Raw genomic sequence first — 10,837 nt, 5'->3', positions numbered from 1 at the left:
TATATAAATAATTTTACATATTAGATATATATTATATTTTTCATATATTTATTTTATATTTAAGTTTCCTTTTATTTTCTAATCTAAATGTATACATTTAAATATTTAATATAATTAAAAGTAGTTTCATTCTATATTTAAATTGAAATATAATAATTACGTATATGATATTTGTGTTTATATACATTTAAATAAATATATATATATACATATGTATAAACATACTTATTTAAATGTATGTATTTCTATATTTAATTTTATTAAAATTATATTTTAGTTGAATTATTTATATATATATATAATTAAATTGATTTCAGTGTTCAATTACATTTTTTATCTAGCTACCTATCTATTTTTTATTTAATATACATTATACTTTATATCGATTTAGAATAAACCATTTTTAATAAAAATATATTATATATATATATATATATGTACGTATAAAGCCATACTGAGTTTAATTTCCTGTTGACCTGTTGTACTTCCTGTAGGTGCTCCTCCCCCTCATAGACCAGTACTTTAAAAACCACTCGCTCTACTTCCTGTCGTCGCCCACTAAGAATCTGAGCAGCAGCGGATACGCGTCGAACAAAGAGAAGGAGATGGTCACCAGGTGATGAGTGGCTCATGTCACACGATTATAGGAACATGTATCTCGTAGTCAGAAACATGTCGGTTTAATTGACCTCTTCACTCGTCACGCTTCATTTATAAATCAAGCACATGCTGGTTTATCTGCTTTATGATTGATATTTTTGTAGCTGCTTCTTCTCTCCTCACCTGTCTAAGCTTGCGTTTCTTCCTTCCTCTCGCTGTCTCCTCACTTCCTGCTGCGTTCTGCTGGTCTCTAGTCTGTTCTGTAAGCTGGCCACTCTGGTTAGACACAGGATCTCTCTGTTTGGTAAGATCACCGCGTCTGTCTGACGGTCTCTCGTGCTCATCGATTCGCTGCTTCTCATTGGTTTATGGTTTTAAATCATTTGCAAAGTTTCGTACCTTTACTAAAAACGATGCATTTTTTAGAAATGTTTCTGTATCTGTTTCTGAATGCGTTCTGAGGGTTAATGCGGTGAGGCAGATCGTGTGTGACTGAGATGATGCTGTAGGACGGTTTCTCTCTCAGGACCGTGATGAAGTCCGGATCGGAGCTGGTCAAAGCCGGTCTGAGGACGTTCTTTGAGAGCGCGGCTGAAGATCTGGAGAAGACTCTGGAGAACCTGAAGCTGGGGAAGTTCACGCACTCACGCAGTCAGATGAAGGGCGTCTCGCAGAACATCAACTACACCACGGTGGCTCTGCTGCCCATCCTCACCGCTCTGTTCGAGCACATCACTGAACACCAGTTCGGCTCGGACCTGCTGCGTGAGTCAAAACACCACAACCATCACAACACAGTGGAGAGTAATGCTGACTCCATTTACTTTCTAAATCCATGTTCCTGCTCTTACTGGACGATTTTGTGATGCTAGCGTACAGAAAAAAGTTTCAAAAAGACTTGCTTCACCTCTGAAACTTTACATTATCATTACATAAAAATGTTATATGCATATTTAAAAATATATATATCAAATAATAAATGACAAACACAACAAAATTACTAAAACTTCAAAAGTTAAAATCGAAATTAATTCAAAACTGTAATAGGATCTCAAAATAGCACTCTCATGAAATAAATATCATGATAATTTAATAAAAAAAGAATGATTAAAATAACAATTAACAACAAAAGTACTAAAACTTTACAATTAAAATGTGAAAAAAAAAAGATTTCATAATAATAATAATAACCCTAACACTAATGAATTCATTATTGCATTATTATTTAAGAAAAACTATACAGACACATTTAATAAAATAATACAAATGACAAAAAACACAACAAAAGTATAAATTATATTACATATATATTATATTTTTTATTAATTATTTATTTTTATGTTTTCGTTTCCTTTTATTTTTTTTATCAAAATTTATGTATTTAAAATGAGTTTCATTCAATATTTTAAAAACTATAATAAATATAATAATTACACATATAATATATGTAATAACAAATAAAAGACCTTCATGCTTAACTTTCTAAATTCATGTTACTGGTCTTATTGATTATTATTACATTTACATGAATCACTTAGCAGATGCTTAGTTATATTAAGTTTATAATTATTAATTAGTTTGTTTATTTTATAACTAAATTATATTGTATATACATTATATTACATATATATTATTTTTTATTAATTATTAATTATTTTTATTTTTATATTTAATTTTTATATTTTAGTTTCCTTTTATTTATTTTTTTATCGAAATGTATATATTTATATATTTAAAATTAGTTTCATTCGATATTTTAAAAATTATAATAAATGTAATAATTACACATATAATATATGTAATAATAAATAAAAGAACTTCATGCTTTACTTTCTAAATTCACGTTACTGGTCTTATTGAATGATTTATCAGTGACTATTATTATTACTATTATTACATTCACATGCAGATATTTTATCCATAGAGATTTTATTTTTGTCATTATTATTATTATTATTAATTATTAAAGAAGTAGAAAACAATTCTTAAAAAAACTTGCTCCACCTCTGAAACACTCACTGGTTATTGGTTAATGTTAATGCTTTATAGTTATTGCTTTAGGTTGCTGTTGTAGGTCATGCAAAATAAAATATTAATAAAATGATACAAATATATTAAATGTAAACATTTAATATTAAGACAAAAATATATTATAAAATAATATTATATTATTTTCAGTAATTTAATACTGGTTAATTTAATAAATGTCACGAAAAAATATAAAATAATGACAGATGTGATAATGAAGCATCACTGTTGAGATCCGTGGATGTGATCTGGAGGGTGAATCAGTAATTTAATACTGGTTAATTTAATAAATGTCACGAAAAAAAATATAAAATAATGACAGATGTGATAATGAAGCATCACTGTTGAGATCCGTGGATGTGATCTGGAGGGTGAACGTGATGTTTAGTAAATAGAATTGATTGCAGTTGTCATTTACATTGACTTTGAATGTCCCTCTAACTGTTATTCTGTGATGAAGCACTCCGGACTGTATAATGCTTTCTGTGTTTTGTGGTGTTTGTCAGTGGATGATGTGCAGGTGTCGTGTTATCGGATCCTGACCAGTTTATACTCGCTGGGGACGGGGAAGAACATCTATGTGGAGAGGTGAGCGCACGCTGAGTCTGCGTTTAACTGAGAGTGACGCGTTTGCCCTGCTCTTACGCCGTGTGTGTGTGTGTGTGTGTGTGTGTGTGTGTGCGCGTGTGTGAGCGGCGTACAGGTACAGCTCTCCCTTTCAAGCTTCCACCATTTATGTCCCCGCCGGTCTCCCGTCATCCCGGGCCGACCCAGAAAAACGCAATATCCCGTAAAAGAATCTAAATGAAAAAGTGGCCCAGCCCCTGCAGGTAGAGATGGACCAGAGAGATATTCTGCTGGACTCAGTGACAATCCCATAGGCTTGCATTCTGGGTAATGTCTCCACTTCCACCCCCTCCTTCCGCCATGGGCAGCTTTGTCTCAGGATCACATGCTGTTCTAGGTGACCGCTCAGGAGATGCAGGGGAGCGGAATGCACTGCACTTCCGTGGACATGTTCTTCACACAACAACGTGCAGAAACACGGCAACTAAACTCTAAAAATCCACAGCATTTTATTCTAATAGTGTTCTCATTATAATGTTATGTATATGACAGTCCTAGTCATAATTATTAATATTCTGCATTGTTGTTTGTCCTGTTCGCGCTGTGCGCTGAAGAGATAATCACCGTAGTACTACAATGAAGCGCTTACTGCAGCGTAACTCAACCAAATGCATCTTATACGAGATAAATAATATATACACGACATATATAAACCGGCTGAAATGTTTTGAAATCACTTGTACCCTACCTGATCGAACAAATCTAGTCTTTCATTGAGTCTTGTTAAAGTTTTAAATCCCTGCCGCCAAGATGCTTCTCTCTCGGTTACGGATTAAAGAAAGTGAAACTCAAATCTATAGGGTGGTTGGATTTATTCACGCATGTTAAAATATTTATTTAAAGCTTCTTTCTTTTCAGATTCTTATTTACAGCATTATCTATAGGCTGTATATTAACGTATTGGGAGAAAACCGGTAGTTCTGTGTGAAATCAGACATTTGAGCACCCCCAGATAGCCAAAATGGCATAATCATAACACCCCGTGAATATTCGACTGTGAGATTGGTATCGAATCAGGCTCCTCCTATCGAAGCATCAAATCTATTCGGGGTCACCCCTAGTGAACTGAAATTATTTTTTTGTTTGTTTATGCTTTATACATGTTTATATATGAAATGTGTGTGTGTGGTTTAGTCGTAGGGCTGCCGGAGTCGGTGGAGGACGTGTGTCCTGAGATGCCTCGTCTGGACGGTCTGATGAAGGACATTAACGACATGTCAGAGTCCGGCGCTCGTTACACAGAGATGCCGCACGTCATCGAGGTGGTGCTGCCCATGCTGTGTAATTATCTGTCCTACTGGTGGGAGAGAGGCCCGGAGAACCGGCCCGCGGGCGTCTGCTGCAGCACCGTCACCTCCGAGCACCTCAGCCTCATCCTCGGCAACATCCTCAAGATCCTCAACAGCAACCTGGGCATCGACGAGGCCTCCTGGATGAAGCGCATCGCAGGTGAGTGGAAACACATCGGACATCTCCCATAATGCATCTGCAGTCACATGCTTAGACTGATTTTAGTTCAGCTAGTTGCCAACATTTCTCAAGTTGAAGTACTATAGCTAAAACCTAAACAGAAATAAAAATTAATGAATAAAAACTAGAATAGTATCTTGAAAAATCATTACATTTTATTACATAAAAAATGTATATGCATATTTAAAAAAAAAATATACAGTGGGGCAAAAAAGTATTTAGTCAGCCACCAATTGTGCAAGTTCTCCCACTTAAAAAGATGAGAGAGGCCTGTAATTTTCATCATAGGTATACCTCAACTATGAGAGACAAAATGAGAAAAGAAAATCCAGAAAATCACATTGTAGGATTTTTAAAGAATTAATTGGTAAATTCCTCGGTAAAATAAGTATTTGGTCACCTACAAACAAGCAAGATTTCTGGCTCTCACAGACCTGTAACTTCTTCTTTAAGAGGCTCCTCTGTCCTCCACTCGTTACCTGTATTAATGGCATCTGTTTGAACTTGTTATCAGTATAAAAGACACCTGTCCACAACCTCAAACAGTCACACTCCAAACTCCACCATGGCCAAGACCAAAGAGCTGTCAAAGGACACCAGAAACAAAATTGTAGACCTGCACCAGGCTGGGAAGACTGAATCTGCAATAGGTAAGCAGCTTGGTGTGAAGAAATCAAATGTGGGAGCAATTATTAGAAAATGGAAGACATACAACACCACTGATAATCTCCCTCGATCTGGGGCTCCACGCAAGATCTCACCCCGTGGGGTCAAAATGATCACAAGAACTGTGAGCAAAAATCTTTTTAAGTGGGAGAACTTGCACAATTGGTGGCTGACTAAATACTTTTTTCCCCACTGTATATAGTATAGTATATATATATATATATATATAAAATAATAAATGACAAACACAGCATAAAACTTTAAAAGTTAAAATAGAACATTTAAATGTGTGTGTGTTTTTGTCTGCGTGTGTCTGCACGTGTGTGTGTGCGTGTGCGAGCGTGTGTGTCTGCATTTGTGTGTCTGTGTGTATGTCTGCGTGTGTGTGTGTGTGTATCTGTCTGTTTGTGTGTGTGTGTGTGTGTTTTGTTGTGTGTGTTTGTGTGTGTGTGTCTGTGTGTGTGTATGTGTGTGTGTGTGTGTGTGTGCATGCATACGTGCGTGCGTGTGTGTGTGCATGTGTGTGCGTGTGTGTCTGTGTCTGTGTGTGTGTGTGTGTGTGTGTGTGTGTGTGTGTGTGTGTCTGTGTCTGTGTGTGTCTGTGTGTCTGTGTTGTCTGCGTGTGTCTGCACGTGTGTGTGTGCGTGTGCGAGCGTGTGTGTCTGCATTTGTGTGTCTGTGTGTATGTCTGCGTGTGTGTGTGCGTGTGCGAGCGTGTGTGTCTGCATTTGTGTGTCTGTGTGTATGTCTGCGTGTGTGTGTGCGTGTGCGAGCGTGTGTGTCTGCATTTGTGTGTGTGTGTGTATCTGTCTGTTTGTGTGTGTGTGTGTGTGTCTGTTTGTGTGTGTGAGTGTGTGCGAGCGTGTGTGTCTGTGTGTCTGCATTTGTGTGTCTGCGTGTGTGTGTGTGTATGTCTGCGTGTGTGTGTGTCTGCGTGTGTGTATGTGTGTGTGTGTGTGTGTGCGCGCGCCGATCTGCTGAAGACGCACTTCTTGCCGACGCTGGAGAAGCTGAAGAAGAAGACGGTGAAGGTGGTGTCGGAGGAGGAGCTTCTGAAAGCTGATGGGAAGGGCGACACCCAGGAGGCGGAGCTTCTGATCCTGGATGAGTTTGCAGTGCTGTGCAGAGATCTGTACGCCTTCTACCCCATGCTCATCCGCTACGTGGACAACAACAGGTGACTGATGACATCACATCAAGACTTGTTTGATTTATTTATTTATTTATTTTTTAATTTTAAATAATTTTTCTTTTCTTTTTGTAAAATTATTTACATTATTTTAATTTTACATTTTGATGAGTGGATTTTTTTATTTCAATTTTACATTGATTTAAATTTCAGTTGTCTCTATTTTTTAATTATTTATTTTAATTGTACATTTTTATTATTAAGTGTTTTATTTTGATTTGTTTTATTTTAAAATTATTTATTTTAATTGTACATTTTTATTATTAAGTGTTTTATTTTGATTTGTTTTATTTTAAAATTATTTATTTTAATTGTACATTTTTATTATTAAGTGTTTTATTTTAATTTGTTTTATTATAAAATTATTTTAGTTTTACATTTTTATTAGTAAGCTCATTTATTATTAAAATTATAAATTAAATTAGGAATTATTAGTAAATGTTTTATTTTGATTGTATGTTATTAATCATTTTAATTTAGCATATTTATGATTTAATAAATATTAGTTTTATTTGGATTATTTTTATGTTTTAAAATGATTGTATTTGTACTTAAGTGTTTTTATTTTAATTTGTTATTACACATTACGGTTTAATTAATATTTTTTATTTTAAACTGATTTATTTTAATTTTACATTTTTATTACTAAGTGTTTTATTTTGATTATTTGTTTTTATTTCAAAATTATTCATTGTAATTTTACATTAATTAATGAATTAATTATTAGTAGTGATTTATTTAAATTTTTTTATGTTTTATAATGATGTAATATTCTTTGATCATTTATTTAAAAAATTTTAATTATTAGTGTTCTATTTTGATTTGTTAATTTTTTTTATTGATTATTATTTCATTAACATTTTTTATTAAACATTATGATTTAATTAATCGTTTTGTTATTTTGATAGTATTTTTTATTTACATGGATTTATTAGTTTATCCATCTGATCTGTTGCTCTGTGGTCTCAGGTCTCGGTGGCTGAAGGAGCCGGATGCGGACTCCAGTGAGCTCTTCAGGATGGTGGCAGAGATCTTCATCCTGTGGTGTAAATCACACGTAAGAGCAGCTTTATGAGGCGCCGGATGTAATATCACATCAACGAGCGTTATTTTAACCACACACGGTCCAGAGAGCATCTCATTATCATTCAGAGCAGCATCGCTCTCTAAACCAGAGCATCAGGAGCATCTGTTTCTCTGCAGAACTTCAAGAGAGAAGAGCAGAACTTTGTGGTTCAGAACGAGATCAACAACCTCTCGTTCCTCACCGGCGACAGTAAAACCAAGATGGCAAAGGTACGAGTGAGAACTACCACGGATTTCAGACTTCAACACTTCAACCACACCCACATAAATAAAAATCACAATGATATTTTTTAAGGAAATTAGCACTTTTCTTTCGTCAAGGCAGCATTAAATTAATCAAAAGTGACAGTAAAAACATTTATAATGTTACAATGCTGTTCTTTTGAACTTTCTGTTCATCTGTGAAGCCTGAAAAATAAAATGCGTCACAGTTTCCACAAAAATATTAATATTTTCAGCATTGATAATAATCAGAGATGTTTCTCGAGCAGCATATTATACTGATTTCTGAAGATCATGTGACACTGAAGACTGGAGTAATGATGCTGAAAATACAGCTGTGCATCACAGAAATCCATTACAGTTTAACAGAGATTCACGTAGAAGACAGTTCTTTGAAATTATTATAATATTTCACTGTTTTTAATGTAGTAGTAGTGTACGGATGCCAACAGAAGTGGACGCGTGTTTCTCGTTGATTGTATTGTGAAGGATTACGACACGAGCTGCTCGTGAAGGCAAACCTGAGCTCCAGATTGATTCATTTTAATATTTCATCGCACATTCCTCTTCATAAATACACACTAAAGCTGTCATTAATTACTAATATCACACATGAACTCCCTCACGTGCTGATATCCTCGTCTCAGACGGCATTAAACCTCCGTCACGAGACCGTCACTGTTAGATTTGTTTTCACTGGAGAACAAATGAAAGCTCACATATTCAGAGTCACTAAATGCATGTATTAATGTAAAGCTATATTAACAGAACTCATTTGAATTTTACTTTGATTTAATTAATAGCTTTTTTTTTGTTTGTTTTTTGCATTTAATAATTTTTTATTTTGATTGTCTTTATTTAAAAATATTTTTTAAACTTTACATTTCTATGTTTGAATGAATTATTAGTATTTTTATATTGATGTTTACTTAAATTTGATACATTTTGTTTTTTTATTAATGTTTTATTTTTAAATTATTCATTTTAATTTTAGATATGTATTATGAATTATTAGTGTTTTATTTTGCTTGTTTTTATTTGACTTTACGATTTAATTAATAGTTTTTACTTTAATTCTTTATTTTTTAATTTTTTTACATTTTTAAATATTTTTTTTTAAATGTATATATTTTTTTATATTAAAACGAATTTTCAGGAATTATTTATGAATTCACTTTTTTTATTTTTTTATTTTTTTCAATTTACGTTGATTTAAGTTTTTTGATAAATTTTTTTATTTCACATTTTACTTCATTTGGAAATGATTTATTTTATTTTTGAATTGTTTAATGTTTAAGGATTCTTTTTTTAACAGAACTGATACAGCTTTTGGTTCAGTCACTCATGATAACGCACACATTTATAACCGAACGCATTGAATAACTCTCACAGGAAATATACTCCAATCTCTCAAAGCAAACTCAGTGGTGTTTGGACTGACTGAATTCATTCAGAAGTTCTGCCGGTCTAATCAGTGCTTTTGATCTGGTTAATCAGTGATTGGATATTTCCTTGAGTGAATGTCTTCTCTAACTCTTCTTCTGTCTTTCTCCTTCATGCTCAGTCATTCCTCCCCAAGGTACAGTGAGCCGCATGAGCTCCGATCACTGTGTCTCTGTCATGTTTGTCTGCAGTCAGATTCAGATCAGCTTCGTTACGGTCACAGCTGATTCGGTTCCGCTCGATCTGCTCTGGCACAGACATACGCTTGCGCTGTCAGGATTGAAACATGAAGAGAAACAAGATTATTGTGAGACAGTGTTGTTTTAGTATTATTTATATACCGTTATAGTATTTATTAATATTTTGAATTAGCTTTCCGGTTTTCATTTTAATTTTGTTTTCAGTAATTTTAGTACTTGTAAACACAATTAGTTGCTCTTAGTTTGTTTTTTAGTAATTTGTATGTTGATATTTCATAGTATTATTACTCATTATTACCAACAAAATTACAGAAGCTTTAAAATTATTGTTGTTATTTATATTTCTTTTGGATTTTATTTATTAATTTTTTAGTTAATTATTTATTTTAGTTTCTATTTTAGTAACTTTGTTTCAGTTAGTTGGCAAGGCATTTTTTATTTTAGTAATAGTTCAGTATAGTCTACTTTAGCTTTATTTCCATATTTTTGTGTGAGAGCAGGGGTTTGAGATTGATGTGATCTCGGGTGGTTTTGTGTTGATGATGTGAGAGTAGATGATGCAGTGGTTAAAGCTTGTGTTGTGTCGTGTGTGTGTGTGTGTGTGTGTGTGTGTGTGTGTTTTGTGTTTCGTTACGGTCACAGCTGATTCGGTTCCGCTCGATCTGCTCTGGCACAGACATACGCTTGCGCTGTCAGGATTGAAACATGAAGAGAAACAAGATTATTGTGAGACAGTGTTGTTTTAGTATTATTTATATACCGTTATAGTATTTATTAATATTTTGAATTAGCTTTCCGGTTTTCATTTTAATTTTGTTTTCAGTCATTTTAGTACTTGTAAACACAATTAGTTGCTCTTAGTTTGTTTTTTAGTAATTTTTATGTTGATATTTAATAGTATTATTACTCATTATTACCAACAAAATTACAGAAGCTTTAAAATTATTGTTGTTATTTATATTTCTTTTGGATTTTATTTATTTTTATTTTAGTAACTTTGTTTCAGTTAGTTGGCAAGGCATTTTTTATTTTAGTAATAGTTCAGTATAGTCTACTTTAGCTTTATTTCCATATTTTTGTGTGAGAGCAGGGGTTTGAGATTGATGTGATCTCGGGTGGTTTTGTGTTGATGATGTGAGAGTAGATGATGCAGTGGTTAAAGCTTGTGTTGTGTCGTGTGTGTGTGTGTGTGTGTGTGTGTGTGTGTGTGTTGTGTGTGTGTGTGTGTGTTGTGTCGTGTGTGTGTGTGTGTGTGTGTGTGTGTGTGTGTGCTGTGTGTGTGTGTGGGTGTGATTTGTTGTTTTTG

At 33.7% G+C, this 10,837-nt stretch overlaps 1 pseudogene; it reads left to right on the top strand.

The window, feature by feature from the left end:
* Nucleotides 1-10,837, top strand: part of LOC107567341 (ryanodine receptor 3-like) — a 151,036-nt pseudogene that overhangs the window by 97,503 nt on the left and 42,696 nt on the right.

Source organism: Sinocyclocheilus grahami, unplaced genomic scaffold (genome assembly GCF_001515645.1).
Source record: "Sinocyclocheilus grahami isolate Dianchi unplaced genomic scaffold, SAMN03320097.WGS_v1.1 scaffold1149.1, whole genome shotgun sequence".
NCBI classification, from domain to species: domain Eukaryota; kingdom Metazoa; phylum Chordata; class Actinopteri; order Cypriniformes; family Cyprinidae; genus Sinocyclocheilus; species Sinocyclocheilus grahami.
The sequence above is the reverse complement of the archived record's forward strand: the minus strand, read 5'-3'. Positions and strand labels throughout refer to the sequence as shown.